The following is an 18195-nucleotide window of genomic DNA, read 5'->3' as shown; positions in this document are numbered from 1 at the left end:
GACAGCCCTGGGCCTGAGTTTAACTAAGAAGGACATCAATGGATTCTGTATGCGCTCTCTCTGGCATAATGCACCTTTCATTCTGAGGTTCTTGTGCTTTTTGGAATTTTGCAGCCTGGCAACTTTTCATTGATGTCCTCTGTGGTTGCTGCGTGCTAGCACTGGGTCTTATTTTATCACATCAGTATGACGTACAGTCAGGAGATCCCACGTAGCACACCATGCACCCCAGAACAAGGTTATTTCTGGCATGGGCTGAGGATCGGATGGTCTCTGTCACTGTGGCAGAAGCGTGCACAGGGAATTGTCACCTGTGTACATATAGTGTAGTAATACACCACTCCCTTTATTGTTACCTTATTATGGTTATGAATCGTTTGGATAAATTGTAGAACAGTCCCTCAGAAAACTCCATCAGGACATTATTATCACCAGCTGCCTGTATACCCATCTATGCAAGTAAAACAAATAACAGATGTGCGCTGACCCTCTGTGTTTTGGTTTTGGTTCTGGATTCATCTTCGTGTTTTGGTTTCGGTTTTGGATCTGTATTCTGTTGTTTTTCTTTACAAGATTGATAAAAAGTTTTTAAAAACAGCGAAAATCATGTCATTTTTGCCATCTAAAACCCGAAATTTAGATTCAAAAGCCAAATTCCAAACCGCAGGAATATCAGAACCATCACTCGGATCTGTACGGATTCAAATCCCGACAGCGGCTGGCCAAAGAGAGGAAATCCCGACAGCGGAGGAAAGTACAGCTAACCCCCCCCCTAACCTTAACCCTCCTTTAGGGGTGCCTAACCCTAACCTCCCCCCCTAGTGCCTAACCCTAACCTCCCCCCCATTAGTGCCTAACCCTAACCTCCCACCCTAGTGCCTAACCCTAACCTCCCCCCCATTAGTGCCTAACCCTAACCTCCCCCCCTAATGCCTAACCCTATCCTCCTCCCCTAGTGCCTAACCCTAACCCCACCTCCCTGCACCCTAAACCTAACTCTCCCGGAGGGTGCCTAACCCCAACCTCCCCCCTAGTGCCTAACCCTAACCTCCCATTAGTGCCAAACCCTATCCCCACCTCCCCGCACCCTAAACCTAACCCTCCCGGGGGGTGCCTGTCCCTAACCTCCCCCCATTAGTGCCTAACCCTATCCCCACCTCCCTGCACCCTAAACCTAACCCTCCCGGGGGGTGCCTATCCCTAACCTCCCCCCATTAATTCCTAAACCTAGCCCCACTTCCCCGCACCCTAAACCTAACTCTCCCGGGGGGGTGCCTAACCCTAACCTCCCCCTGGGGGTGGCTAACCCTAACCCCCCCCTTTCCCTAGCCCATCCCTAACCCTCCCCGGGGGATGCCTAACCCTAAGTCCCCCCCGGGGTGCCCTAAGCCTAACCCTCTAACCCAGCTAAGAGGACGGGCGCTCGTACTTACCTCATTCGAGCCCGCATCATTCTGCATTCCGGCGTCAGGGATATGACAGGCGTCGGTATCTTGACACCTGTCATAAATCCTTAACCGGCATTCCGGCTTTGGGACATAACTACATCCCCTCTAAAACAAATATTAAAGACCTGATTCTGAGTTGGAAGTAGCAGCGATGTCGGACGCAGACAGGTGACCACCTCTAGACACTGGAGCAAAGTTCTGCTCCCCACAGTCTCCTTCAGCATGTCTGCCAGTCAGGGACGGACTGTGCAGCCCTGGCAGACCCCCTGTGCACATGCCTAAGGCGCACGCGTGCCTGATAAAGGAGCGTTGCCTCTCCTTAAAATGTGCATGGCCCCACCTCATGGGGGCGTGTCTCAAGTCACAGGGGCTTTGCCTCACGGCACGCCCTCTTCTTTCAGTATCCCCAGCCGAGCAGAGCGCCAGGAGGAGGAGCTGCTCGGCTGGGGTTTGACGCCGGACTGGCCCATCGGCCCTTCTGGCATTTGCCAGAAGAGCCACATGGGCAGTCCGGGCCTTGCTGCCAGTTCATGTAATACTGGCTGCAGTCGGGTTTAGGTTTTGGTTGATGGAGCGCGCTCTACTGCGCTCTCTCTATGATGCTCCATACTTGAAGCATCTATACCTTACCAAGATGGCCGTCGCTCCTTTGTGTTCAGACACGCGGCGCCATCTAGTCACTGTGCTTGAGCGTCGCAGTGGTACACAGGCTCCGTATGGGTACCCAATATATCCTAAAACCTGCCTACATACATGACCAGCTGGCCCGCTGGATGCTCCGCTTCATCTCCGCTAACCAAGTACATAACTGTGAGTGCGGATGTACTAAACCTGTGCACTACAATAAATCTAGATACCTGGTTAAGTCTATCTGACAGGTGTGTCTACCATATACTATATACTGCTACTACACATATAACCATAAAGAGCGTGTTTGCTGCCTGTTTACATTGCAGCATGAGAATGTCCCTGTAAATGATTAGCTCACCAGACTGCTGTCTATGCGACGTGTAGGAGGAAGCCCGGACTACAGATACAGGGAGCAGAGGTCACAAGACGCTACCTGTGCTGTGTCCTATCAGTGACTGCAGGTAAGAATCACCTGTGTTCTGCTATATAGAAGGTAAAACAGAATCTACTGTATACGTACAACAAAAATGCCTTTTTTAAATGGAAGGTGCACAACCTCTGGTTTGGCAGTGGTTGTGGAACTACAAGTCCAAGCATGCCCTATCAGCATACTGTAGCTGGTAGGCCACGTTAGGATTTCCACTACAGCTGGAGCCCCACGGGTTACCAATCTGTGTTCGGCAGGATATTTGTGGCAGTTTATTATTTTCAATAAGACATCATCACTTGTCAGCTATCTGAGAGCGGTCTTATTATCTATGGTTAGGTCTAGACTGTACAGGGCTGATGGCCCTGTGACGTCACACCCACGTGACTCTGCCTGAAAGGGGGAGGGGCGGGGATGGTAACGGGGGACCAAAAGTGTCCCCTCGCGGGCTGGCTACGCTCGCCACGCTTCGGGTACGGTGGCTCGCTGCGCTCGCAACAAATATATATTCCCCCTCTATGCCCTAGTGGATGGTATCGCAGGAGCGGTCCAGCCTCCTGCAGCGGTCACGTGGTGTCTACGTCACAGAGGTCCTTTCTCCAACTTGGAAATAGCAGCAACCTATTATCTATACCTGCCCCTAATCCTCCCCTTCCCCTTACAGAGGAGACCGTAATCCCCAGGGACACACTAGACTCGCTCCGTAATTCTCCTTGGTCTTACATTTCGGTGCAGCCTCATTTATGGATTAAAGTAATCATAACAGCGGGGGGACGCTGGGACTGTTTATTACATGTGTCGCCTTTGTGTGTTTAAAGCTTTTTATGTGTACCCTGGGCCTGCTTCTGAGTTGGTAATAGAGTAAGAAAGGGCAAGTAAAGGCCCCCATACATCAGCAATTGATTGTGTATAAAAATCTTTCCCTTTTTCAATCATTTGCAGATTGCAGAATTGCCACAATCGATTGAAAATATACACAATCGATTGCAAATTGCATGATTGCTGCAATCAATCGCTGATGTATGGGGGCCTTTACTCTGTATCTGGGTAACAGCAGGCTGCACTGCAGGTGGGGCAGATGTAACATGTGCAGAGAGAGTTAGATTTAGGAGGGGTGAGTCCAAACTGACATCTAAACTGCAGTGTAAAAATAAAGCTGTCCAACATTTGCGGGCTACATACATAAGCAGCCAGTATTTAACCTGAATGCCCAAAATAAATGCATGTACAGTATTTGCACCCATTGCATTTCAACATGGTTTGTCCAGGTGCACAGTTACTTGCTATATCTTACTGTATTCCCAAATCTGAATCAAGCCCTCTGCTCGAAGGTTGTCTGGAAACATGGGTTATTGTGGAAGTGCTGCTGATATCTGGGACCTCATTGGGGGTCTGTCGCAGCTGCATGTCATGTATCCAGCATGATCTCGTCTGCAGAGACTGTTTATCCTTTACCGATAGTGTACTTACATGTACAGCACTCTGGATTGCCCTGTCTAGCTGCAGGACAGCTCTTATTAATGTCTAAGGACAATATAAGAATATACTGTATAAGACAAACCTACATTGAACTAGACATGACGTAGGCCCTCATGTACTGAAGGCAATAGCATTCGGCTGCTTAGGTATGTATATTGCTGATTGGATATGCTGTCGTTTGCTCTGCTCAAATTGCTTAACTGAGGAAAATCTAACGAGTTTATTGATTAATCTTCATTATTCTAGAAGTGTCCCATAGGCAAAATGCGTCTGATTCAGAATTGTACAAATGACAGCCACAAGCGTGACCGATTGCTTACATGGAACCGTAGAGGGCTGGTCCGGGCCCCCGTAATTTTGAGTGGCATGGCCTAAGCACAGGGGGTGTGGTCCCAACCCCTTTAGGAAAAAAAGTACTCTGTAAGCCCTTCAGCCAGGGGCAAATCCAGGGAGGGAAGGGAAGCTCGATCACTGTGATCACTCCCCCACACCCCCGCTGAGGCAGCCTCCTTATCCCCACTACAGCACAGCCTGGGTAATTAGTACCCCTTTCTACCCTCTCTTGGCACACCTGTTGCCCATATGCAGAGTAGCACCACGCCTATTCACCCCCCAATTTCACACAAAACCCTATTTGTTACTTAGCCCCACCAAATTCCAATAAGCTATGCCTCACACCACCCACTTCCAATAAGCTATGCCTCGCACTACCAACTTCCAATAGGCTATGCCTCACACCACCAACTTCCAATAAGCTATGCCTCTCACCACCCACTTCCAATAAGCTATGCCTCACACCACCCACTTCCAATAAGCTATACCTCACACCACCCACTTCCAATAAGCTATGCCACACACCACCCACTTCCAATAAGCTATGCCTCACAACACAAACTTCCAATAAGCTATGCCTCAAACCACAAACTTCCAATAAGCTATGCCTCACACCACAAACTTCCAATAAGCTATGCCTCACACCACCCACTTCCAATAAGATATGCCTCACACCACAAACCTCCAATAAGCTATGCCTCACACCACCCACTTCCAATAAGATATGCCTCACAACACGCACTTCCAATAAGATATGCCTCACAACACCCACTTCCAATAAGCTATGCCTCACACCACTCACTTCCAATAAGCTATGCCTCACACCACCCACTTCCAATAAGCTATGCCTCACACCACCCACTTCCAATAAGCTATGCCTCACACCACTCACTTCCAATAAGCTATGCCTCACACCACCCATTTCCAATAAGCTATGCCTCACACCACCCACTTCCAATAAGCTATGCCTCACACCACCCACTTCCAATAAGCTATGCCTCACACCACCCACTTCCAATAAGCTATGCCTCACACCACCCACTTCCAATAAGCTATGCCTCGCACTACCATCTTCCAATAAGCTATGCCTCACACCACCCACTTCCAATAAGCTATGCCTCTCACCACCCACTTCCAATAAGCTATGCCACACACCACCCACTTCCAATAAGCTATGCCTCACAACACAAACTTCCAATAAGCTATGCCTCAAACCACAAACTTCCAATAAGCTATGCCTCACACCACAAACTTCCAATAAGCTATGCCTCACACCACCCACTTCCAATAAGATATGCCTCACACCACAAACCTCCAATAAGCTATGCCTCACACCACCCACTTCCAATAAGATATGCCTCACAACACGCACTTCCAATAAGCTATGCCTCACAACACCCACTTCCAATAAGCTATGCCTCACACCACTCACTTCCAATAAGCTATGCCTCACACCACCCACTTCCAATAAGCTATGCCTCACACCACCCACTTCCAATAAGCTATGCCTCACACCACTCACTTCCAATAAGCTATGCCTCACACCACCCATTTCCAATAAGCTATGCCTCACACCACCCACTTCCAATAAGCTATGCCTCACACCACCCACTTCCACTAAGCTATGCCTCACACCACCCACTTCCAATAAGCTATGCCTCACACCACCCACTTCCAATAAGCTATGCCTCGCACTACCATCTTCCAATAAGCTATGCCTCACACCACCAACTTCCAATAAGCTATGCCTCTCACCACCCACTTTCAATAAGCTATGCCTCACAACACCCACTTCCAATAAGATATGCCTCACAACACCCACTTCCAATAAGCTATGCCTCACACCCCCCACTTCCAATAAGCTATGCCTCACACCACCCATCTTCCAATAAGCTATGCCTCACACCACCCACTTCCAATAAGCTATGCCTCTCACCACCCACTTTCAATAAGCTATGCCTCACACCACCCACTTCCAATAAGCTATGCCTCACACCACCCACTTCCAATAAGCTATGACACACACCACCCACTTCCAATAAGCTATGCCACACACCACCCACTTCCAATAAGCTATGCCTCACAACACAAACTTCCAATAAGCTATGCCTCAAACCACAAACTTCCAATAAGCTATGCCTCACACCACAAACTTCCAATAAGCTATGCCTCACACCACCCACTTCCAATAAGATATGCCTCACACCACAAACCTCCAATAAGCTATGCCTCACACCACCCACTTCCAATAAGATATGCCTCACAACACGCACTTCCAATAAGATATGCCTCACAACACCCACTTCCAATAAGCTATGCCTCACACCACTCACTTCCAATAAGCTATGCCTCACACCACCCACTTCCAATAAGCTATGCCTCACACCACCCACTTCCAATAAGCTATGCCTCACACCACTCAATTCCAATAAGCTATGCCTCACACCACCCATTTCCAATAAGCTATGCCTCACACCACCCACTTCCAATAAGCTATGCCTCACACCACCCACTTCCAATAAGCTATGCCTCACACCACCCACTTCCAATAAGCTATGCCTCACACCACCCACTTACAATAAGCTATGCCTCGCACTACCATCTTCCAATAAGCTATGCCTCACACCACCAACTTCCAATAAGCTATGCCTCTCACCACCCACTTTCAATAAGCTATGCCTCTCACCACCCACTTTCAATAAGCTATGCCTCACACCACCCACTTTCAATAAGCTATGCCTCACACCACCCACTTCCAATAAGCTATGCCTCACACCACCCACTTCCAATAAGCTATGACACACACCACCCACTTCCAATAAGCTATGCCTCATAACACAAACTTCCAATAAGCTATGCCTCACACCACAAACTTCCAATAAGCTATGCCTCACACCACAAACCTCCAATAAGCTACGCCTCACACCACCCACTTCCAATAAGCTACGCCTCACACCACCCACTTCCAATAAGCTACGCCTCACAACACCCACTTCCAATAAGCTACGCCTCACACCACTCACTTCCAATAAGCTACGCCTCACACCACCCATTTCAAATAAGCTACGCCTCACACCACCCACTTCCAATAAGCTACGCCTCACACCACCCACTTCCAATAAGCTACGCCTCACACCACCCACTTCCAATAAGCTACGCCTCACACCACCCATTTCCAATAAGCTATGCCTCACACCACCCACTTCCAATAAGCTATGCCTCACACCACCCACTTCCAATAAGCTATGCCTCGCACCACCCACTTCCAATAAGCTATGCCTCGCACCACCATCTTCCAATAAGCTATGCCTCGCAGCACCAACTTCCAATAAGCTATGCCTCTCACCACCCACTTTCAATAAGCTATGCCTCACACCACCCACTTCCAATAAGCTATGTCTCACACCACCCACTTCCAATAAGCTATGACACACACCACCCACTTCCAATAAGCTATGCCTCACACCACAAACTTCCAATAAGCTATGCCTCACACCACAAACTTCCAATAAGCTATGCCTCACACCACAAACTTCCAATAAGCTATGCCTCACACCACCCACTTCCAATAAGATATGCCTCACACCACAAACCTCCAATAAGCTATGCCTCACACCACCCACTTCCAATAAGATATTCCTCACAACACCCACTTCCATTAAGATATGCCTCACAACACCCACTTCCAATAAGCTATGCCTCACACCACCCACTTCCAATAAGCTATGCCTCACACCACCCATCTTCCAATAAGCTATGCCTCACACCACCCACTTCCAATAAGCTATGCCTCTCACCACCCACTTTCAATAAGCTATGCCTCACACCACCCACTTCCAATAAGCTATGCCTCACACCACCCACTTCCAATAAGCTATGACACACACCACCCACTTCCAATAAGCTATGCCTCACAACACAAACTTCCAATAAGCTATGCCTCACACCACAAACTTCCAATAAGCTATGCCTCACACCACAAACTTCCAATAAGCTATGCCTCACACCACCCACTTCTAATAAGATATGCCTCACACCACAAACCTCCAATAAGCTATGCCTCACACCACCCACTTCCAATAAGATATGCCTCACACCACCCACTTCCAATAAGATATGCCTCACAACACCCACTTCCAATAAGATATGCCTCACAACACCCACTTCCAATAAGATATGCCTCACACCACTCACTTCCAATAAGCTATGCCTCACACCACCCACTTCCAATAAGCTATGCCTCACACCACCCACTTCCAATAAGCTATGCCTCACACCACAAACCTCCAATAAGCTACGCCTCACACCACCCACTTCCAATAAGCTACGCCTCACACCACCCACTTCCAATAAGCTACGCCTCACAACACCCACTTCCAATAAGCTACGCCTCACAACACCCACTTCCAATAAGCTACGCCTCACACCACTCACTTCCAATAAGCTACGCCTCACACCACCCATTTCAAATAAGCTACACCTCACACCACCCACTTCCAATAAGCTATGACACACACCACCCACTTCCAATAAGCTATGCCTCACACCACAAACTTCCAATAAGCTATGCCTCACACCACAAACTTCCAATAAGCTATGCCTCACACCACCCACTTCCAATAAGATATGCCTCACACCACAAACCTCCAATAAGCTATGCCTCACACCACCCACTTCCAATAAGATATGCCTCACAACACCCACTTCCAATAAGATATGCCTCACAACACCCACTTCCAATAAGCTATGCCTCACACCCCCCACTTCCAATAAGCTATGCCTCACACCACCCATCTTCCAATAAGCTATGCCTCACACCACCCACTTCCAATAAGCTATGCCTCTCACCACCCACTTTCAATAAGCTATGCCTCACACCACCCACTTCCAATAAGCTATGCCTCACACCACCCACTTCCAATAAGCTATGACACACACCACCCACTTCCAATAAGCTATGCCTCACAACACAAACTTCCAATAAGCTATGCCTCACACCACAAACTTCCAATAAGCTATGCCTCACACCACAAACTTCCAATAAGCTATGCCTCACACCACCCACTTCTAATAAGATATGCCTCACACCACAAACCTCCAATAAGCTATGCCTCACACCACCCACTTCCAATAAGATATGCCTCACAACACCCACTTCCAATAAGATATGCCTCACAACACCCACTTCCAATAAGATATGCCTCACAACACCCACTTCCAATAAGATATGCCTCACACCACTCACTTCCAATAAGCTATGCCTCACACCACCCACTTCCAATAAGCTATGCCTCACACCACCCACTTCCAATAAGCTATGCCTCACACCACAAACCTCCAATAAGCTATGCCTCACACCACCCACTTCCAATAAGATATGCCTCACAACACGCACTTCCAATAAGCTATGCCTCACAACACCCACTTCCAATAAGCTATGCCTCACACCACTCACTTCCAATAAGCTATGCCTCACACCACCCACTTCCAATAAGCTATGCCTCACACCACCCACTTCCAATAAGCTATGCCTCACACCACTCACTTCCAATAAGCTATGCCTCACACCACCCATTTCCAATAAGCTATGCCTCACACCACCCACTTCCAATAAGCTATGCCTCACACCACCCACTTCCACTAAGCTATGCCTCACACCACCCACTTCCAATAAGCTATGCCTCACACCACCCACTTCCAATAAGCTATGCCTCGCACTACCATCTTCCAATAAGCTATGCCTCACACCACCAACTTCCAATAAGCTATGCCTCTCACCACCCACTTTCAATAAGCTATGCCTCACAACACCCACTTCCAATAAGATATGCCTCACAACACCCACTTCCAATAAGCTATGCCTCACACCCCCCACTTCCAATAAGCTATGCCTCACACCACCCATCTTCCAATAAGCTATGCCTCACACCACCCACTTCCAATAAGCTATGCCTCTCACCACCCACTTTCAATAAGCTATGCCTCACACCACCCACTTCCAATAAGCTATGCCTCACACCACCCACTTCCAATAAGCTATGACACACACCACCCACTTCCAATAAGCTATGCCACACACCACCCACTTCCAATAAGCTATGCCTCACAACACAAACTTCCAATAAGCTATGCCTCAAACCACAAACTTCCAATAAGCTATGCCTCACACCACAAACTTCCAATAAGCTATGCCTCACACCACCCACTTCCAATAAGATATGCCTCACACCACAAACCTCCAATAAGCTATGCCTCACACCACCCACTTCCAATAAGATATGCCTCACAACACGCACTTCCAATAAGATATGCCTCACAACACCCACTTCCAATAAGCTATGCCTCACACCACTCACTTCCAATAAGCTATGCCTCACACCACCCACTTCCAATAAGCTATGCCTCACACCACCCACTTCCAATAAGCTATGCCTCACACCACTCAATTCCAATAAGCTATGCCTCACACCACCCATTTCCAATAAGCTATGCCTCACACCACCCACTTCCAATAAGCTATGCCTCACACCACCCACTTCCAATAAGCTATGCCTCACACCACCCACTTCCAATAAGCTATGCCTCACACCACCCACTTACAATAAGCTATGCCTCGCACTACCATCTTCCAATAAGCTATGCCTCACACCACCAACTTCCAATAAGCTATGCCTCTCACCACCCACTTTCAATAAGCTATGCCTCTCACCACCCACTTTCAATAAGCTATGCCTCACACCACCCACTTTCAATAAGCTATGCCTCACACCACCCACTTCCAATAAGCTATGCCTCACACCACCCACTTCCAATAAGCTATGACACACACCACCCACTTCCAATAAGCTATGCCTCATAACACAAACTTCCAATAAGCTATGCCTCACACCACAAACTTCCAATAAGCTATGCCTCACACCACAAACCTCCAATAAGCTACGCCTCACACCACCCACTTCCAATAAGCTACGCCTCACACCACCCACTTCCAATAAGCTACGCCTCACAACACCCACTTCCAATAAGCTACGCCTCACACCACTCACTTCCAATAAGCTACGCCTCACACCACCCATTTCAAATAAGCTACGCCTCACACCACCCACTTCCAATAAGCTACGCCTCACACCACCCACTTCCAATAAGCTACGCCTCACACCACCCACTTCCAATAAGCTACGCCTCACACCACCCATTTCCAATAAGCTATGCCTCACACCACCCACTTCCAATAAGCTATGCCTCACACCACCCACTTCCAATAAGCTATGCCTCGCACCACCCACTTCCAATAAGCTATGCCTCGCACCACCATCTTCCAATAAGCTATGCCTCGCAGCACCAACTTCCAATAAGCTATGCCTCTCACCACCCACTTTCAATAAGCTATGCCTCACACCACCCACTTCCAATAAGCTATGTCTCACACCACCCACTTCCAATAAGCTATGACACACACCACCCACTTCCAATAAGCTATGCCTCACACCACAAACTTCCAATAAGCTATGCCTCACACCACAAACTTCCAATAAGCTATGCCTCACACCACAAACTTCCAATAAGCTATGCCTCACACCACAAACTTCCAATAAGATATGCCTCACACCACAAACCTCCAATAAGCTATGCCTCACACCACCCACTTCCAATAAGATATTCCTCACAACACCCACTTCCATTAAGATATGCCTCACAACACCCACTTCCAATAAGCTATGCCTCACACCACCCACTTCCAATAAGCTATGCCTCACACCACCCATCTTCCAATAAGCTATGCCTCACACCACCCACTTCCAATAAGCTATGCCTCTCACCACCCACTTTCAATAAGCTATGCCTCACACCACCCACTTCCAATAAGCTATGCCTCACACCACCCACTTCCAATAAGCTATGACACACACCACCCACTTCCAATAAGCTATGCCTCACAACACAAACTTCCAATAAGCTATGCCTCACACCACAAACTTCCAATAAGCTATGCCTCACACCACAAACTTCCAATAAGCTATGCCTCACACCACCCACTTCTAATAAGATATGCCTCACACCACAAACCTCCAATAAGCTATGCCTCACACCACCCACTTCCAATAAGATATGCCTCACACCACCCACTTCCAATAAGATATGCCTCACAACACCCACTTCCAATAAGATATGCCTCACAACACCCACTTCCAATAAGATATGCCTCACACCACTCACTTCCAATAAGCTATGCCTCACACCACCCACTTCCAATAAGCTATGCCTCACACCACCCACTTCCAATAAGCTATGCCTCACACCACAAACCTCCAATAAGCTACGCCTCACACCACCCACTTCCAATAAGCTACGCCTCACACCACCCACTTCCAATAAGCTACGCCTCACAACACCCACTTCCAATAAGCTACGCCTCACAACACCCACTTCCAATAAGCTACGCCTCACACCACTCACTTCCAATAAGCTACGCCTCACACCACCCATTTCAAATAAGCTACACCTCACACCACCCACTTCCAATAAGCTATGACACACACCACCCACTTCCAATAAGCTATGCCTCACACCACAAACTTCCAATAAGCTATGCCTCACACCACAAACTTCCAATAAGCTATGCCTCACACCACCCACTTCCAATAAGATATGCCTCACACCACAAACCTCCAATAAGCTATGCCTCACACCACCCACTTCCAATAAGATATGCCTCACAACACCCACTTCCAATAAGATATGCCTCACAACACCCACTTCCAATAAGCTATGCCTCACACCCCCCACTTCCAATAAGCTATGCCTCACACCACCCATCTTCCAATAAGCTATGCCTCACACCACCCACTTCCAATAAGCTATGCCTCTCACCACCCACTTTCAATAAGCTATGCCTCACACCACCCACTTCCAATAAGCTATGCCTCACACCACCCACTTCCAATAAGCTATGACACACACCACCCACTTCCAATAAGCTATGCCTCACAACACAAACTTCCAATAAGCTATGCCTCACACCACAAACTTCCAATAAGCTATGCCTCACACCACAAACTTCCAATAAGCTATGCCTCACACCACCCACTTCTAATAAGATATGCCTCACACCACAAACCTCCAATAAGCTATGCCTCACACCACCCACTTCCAATAAGATATGCCTCACAACACCCACTTCCAATAAGATATGCCTCACAACACCCACTTCCAATAAGATATGCCTCACAACACCCACTTCCAATAAGATATGCCTCACACCACTCACTTCCAATAAGCTATGCCTCACACCACCCACTTCCAATAAGCTATGCCTCACACCACCCACTTCCAATAAGCTATGCCTCACACCACAAACCTCCAATAAGCTACGCCTCACACCACCCACTTCCAATAAGCTACGCCTCACACCACCCACTTCCAATAAGCTACGCCTCACAACACCCACTTCAAATAAGCTACGCCTCACACCACTCACTTCCAATAAGCTACGCCTCACACCACCCATTTCAAATAAGCTACGCCTCACACCACCCACTTCCAATAAGCTACGCCTCACACCACCCACTTCCAATAAGCTACGCCTCACACCACCCACTTCCTATAAGCTACGCCTCACACCACCCACTTCCAATAAGCTATGCCTCACACCACCAACTTCCAATAAGCTATGCCTCACACCACCCACTTCCAATAAGCTATGCCTCACACCACCCACTTCCAATAAGCTATGTCTCACACCACCCACTTCCAATAAGCTACGCCTCACACCACAAAGTTCCAATAAGCTACGCCTCACACCACTCACTTCCAATAAGCTATGCCTCACACCACCCACTTCCAATAAGCTATGCCTCACACCACCCACTTCCAATAAGCTATGCCTCACACCACCCACTTCCAATAAGCTACGCCTCACACCACCCACTTCCAATAAGCTATGCCTCACACCACCCACTTCCAATAAGCTACGCCTCACACCACCCACTTCCAATAAGCTACGCCTCACACCACCCACTTCCAATAAGCTACGCCTCACACCACCCACTTCCAATAAGCTATGCCTCACACCACCCACTTCCAGTAAGCTATGCCTCACACCACCCACTTCCAATAAGCTACGCCTCACACCACCCACTTCCAATAAGCTACGCCTCACACCACCCACTTCCAATAAGCTACGCCTCACACCACCCACTTCCAATAAGCTATGCCTCACACCACCCACTTCCAATAAGCTACGCCTCACACCACCCACTTCCAATAAGCTACGCCTCACACCACTCACTTCCAGTAAGCTATGCCTCACACCACCCACTTCCAATAAACTATGCCTCACAACACAAAATTCACAACCTTCGGGGCATATCAGACCGGATGGTTGTTTGTGTCAATCTAATCTCAATAAAAAATATTCTCTGGGGAAATCAAAATTCATGTGATGAAACGTGTCAGAAAGTAAATCCCTTTTTGTTGACATCACTGAATTACTAAACCACAAAGACGCTATTGTTTTATTTCATTTGCTGCAGTAGATACAACTGCAGTTTTGTTTACTGAGGACTCATTTATGTGAGTATTTACTTAGTATATTGCCCCAACTCCTAGGGGTATACTGACTAAGGTGCAGATTTTTAGAAGTGGAGATGTTGCCCATAGCAACCATTTAGATACTACTATAGCTTTTTTCTTACAGAAGGTGCTAAATAAATGTATAATCTGATTGGTTGCTATGGGCAACATCTCCACTTCTAAAAACCCGCATTTTAGTCAATATACCATCGAGTTTTGCATTGGAACTGTGATATTCATCTGGGAACATCTTGCATTTAATAAAAGAATGCTACACTAAGTATACCTCATCTTCAACTGTCAGTTTGTATAACTTTGTTACTACATAGAAAAACATGTGAAATTAGATTGACACCAACAAAACATCAACAATTCATGAAATCGCCTGCATTCTTTTTCTATACAGTAGTTTGTTTGTTTTTTGTAGCTTTTTATTGATTACATGTGTGTACAATATATTTATTTTATACTTTTGTTATAAGGTTTCGTTTGCGGTAACCTAGACTGCTGTTACTTTTTCTGTTTTCTACTGAAACGCAGACTTCGATTAACAGCTGATGGAGAATCACAAAATACTCAGCGCCTAGATGGGTCATTTGTATATTAATTATGGAAGGCTATGGGAAGGCCCTATTTATTTGCTGCATTTTTAACAGGGGGAAAAATTATTTATTTTAATTAAACTTTTAGAACATTAGGGAAAGTCGACATGAAACCCCGCTCGTTTGGTCTCTGTTGTCTGGACAAGTTTTCCTTATTGAATCAATGTTACAGGCTAAATGTAAATTTTTCCAGAATTACCTAGCTTTAGCATTGCGGAGCTTGGCTCTAGGCAGTGAGCGCCATCTGTAGATGGCGTTGGCCATTGAAGGTTACAGGCAGGAGCGTATCTTCCCATTGGCCAGGATGGCACTCGCAGGGGTGTCGGCTGAGGGGGGTACCATCCGGAGGTGCCATCCACGGCCAGGGAATAAAATCATTGCGGGACTGCCAGGACGGGAGTCCCAGGTACGCCCCTGCCTCTTACCTGGGGCAGATGTTTAGGGCTGGGTAGCCGCTGACGCTTGCCGGCGGCTGCCTGGTAGAGTAGACACAATGAATAAAGTTAAATTTTTTTTTTTACACAAGGCGCGCGCGACGTCATGCGCTCCACATCGCTGCACTGAAGAGGAGCCTGCCTCAGCCAGAAGATATGGTAAGTATGTGTGTGGGCTGCGGGGGCTGGACACTGGTGGCCAGGGGCTGGAGAGACAGAAGGGGGATGGCTGGGGAAATAAAAGGGGGATGGCTGGGGAGATACAAGGGGGATGGCTGGGGAGATACAAGGGGGATGGCTGGGGAGACAATAAGGGGATTGCTGGCGAGACAAAAAGGGGATGGCTGGGGAGATAAGGGGGGATGGCTGGGGAGACAGATTGGGTGATGTCTGATGAAACATGAGGGCTGGCTGGGGAGACAGAAGGGGGGCTGCTGGAGGGACATTATAAGTACAGAGTGTAATTATTCAGAAATTATGCGGGGCGCCAGTCCATTACTTTAGGCGCTCGGACCCCTAAATACACCCCTGCCTACAGGTGACACTCTGCGACAATTACCAGGAGAGGGATCTACAGTTTCGCTCCCCGGCAATAGCCACCCGTGCATGCGTGCTCAGCAGACGGCACAGCGCAGTAGCACAGCGGGCTCCCGAAGAAGTGAAGTGATGGCATTATTGATCACTTGACTTCTAACACATCCTTTCGGAGCCCCTGTCCCTGCATGTGTTTGTTCCTACATTTGGATGAGCAATAATTACTTATTTCCGCGAATAGCAGTGATAAGAAATTATAATGATCAGGTCTAGAGCCCGATAATTTATAAATATGCTCCAAAATCTTTTAATATACGAGAGTGGGTCCAAAAGTCGGTGGCCTGACCATGAATAACAGAGAAATTTAAGTTCAAATGGCATTTACACAGTCTCCATTTACTTCAATACCCTTCTCCCATCAATGCTCCAACCTCTTGATTCCGTTCAGGAAAAAGTTCGGTGATTGGTCCTCAGACCAGTCCTGTACAGCAGTCATGTCATCGCCATCAGACACAATAGTCTTCCCTACGAATGTGTTCCTAGAGCCTGAGTATGAATGTGTTCCTGGAGCCTGAGTGTGAATGTGTTCCTGGAGCCTGAGTGTGAATGTGTTCCTGGAGCCTGAGTGTGAATGTGTTCCTGGAGCCTGAGTGTGAATGTGTTCCTGGAGCCTGAGTGTGAATGTGTTCCTGGAGCCTGAGTGTGAATGTGTTCCTGGAGCCTGAGTGTGAATGTGTTCCTGGAGCCTGAGTATGAATGTGTTCCTGGAGCCTGAGTGTGATGTCAGTAGCGTCAGCTTCTTTTGCAGATATTTAATGACGGATCAAATTTCAGTTTTCTCCATTTTTCAACTTTTACTGATGTTATTCCCAACTTTTAAGTGATGTTACATTTATTATTCAATATCTGCAAAAATAAAAGAAGAATTATGCTGTAAGTTTCCACAGTGTTCTACTAAGACCTCTAGTACATACATACAGAAAATCAATACGGGGCGACAGCGACTAGTACGTCAGGACACGGACTTTTAGATCAAACCCTCGTACATTGTAACATCTTATTTTTATTTCTACAATACTTTGCTAGGAATAAATACGTTAAAAGTAATTTTTCATATGTCCTGGATAAATCATACACATTTAATTATTTTATTGATTCAGACATTAATTGCACGCATGCTTCCAATAGGAAATAACAGTAGTGATTACATTGATGTAGGTACCAAAGATTCCATATTTGCTTCTGGAAAGTACACATTTTAAATTGCTAATTCAAAGAGACATTAGACCCAATCCCGAGGATCATCTATACTAATATAATAAGAACGTTGTGTCTGTCTGTTTGTTCCAAGTTGGCACAAAACTACTGAACCGATTTTAATGAAAATGACAACATTGTGTAGTGGGAACTCCTAGAAATAACCTGCACTTTGTTTCATCTACATCCATCAATGCAAAGCTGAGCAATAACAAAGACAATATGTACTGACATCATCAATGCAAGAGATAGGTGTGGCACCATGCATGCGGCAGGTAAGGGGGGAAGGGGAGGTGCTTTGGGTCCGCAATCGCTGAAATATGATAGGCTACATAGCAGTCTGTGCACAGGGCACCCAGTGACATTGGTGTGAGAGGTGGGTGAATAGGAGTGGCTACATAGCAGTCTGTGCACAGGGCACACAGTGACACAGGTGTGAGTGGTGGGTGAATAGGAGAGGTTACATAGCAGTCTGTGCA

The 18195-nt window shown here is 47.3% G+C and overlaps 1 protein-coding gene across 6 annotated transcripts in view; it reads left to right on the top strand.

Moving 5' to 3' along the window:
- The first annotated feature begins 2102 nt into the window (after window positions 1-2102).
- The window catches only part of FAM167A (family with sequence similarity 167 member A), a 134353-nt gene continuing 118260 nt past the window's right edge, over window positions 2103-18195 (top strand). For 4 of the 6 annotated variants that reach the window (XM_088467211.1, XM_088467207.1, XM_088467205.1 and 1 more), the window contains exon 1: window positions 2103-2539. The gene's annotated coding sequence lies outside the window, so the exon portion shown is untranslated. The remainder of the gene's footprint in view (window positions 2540-18195) is intronic. The other 2 variants (XM_088467206.1, XM_088467209.1) reach the window with 2 other exon arrangements.

The sequence above is a fragment of the Taudactylus pleione genome, unplaced genomic scaffold (genome assembly GCF_031769625.1).
Source record: "Taudactylus pleione unplaced genomic scaffold, aTauple2 ptg000070l, whole genome shotgun sequence".
NCBI lineage: Eukaryota > Metazoa > Chordata > Amphibia > Anura > Myobatrachidae > Taudactylus > Taudactylus pleione.
This window is presented reverse-complemented; position numbering and strand designations above follow the sequence as displayed.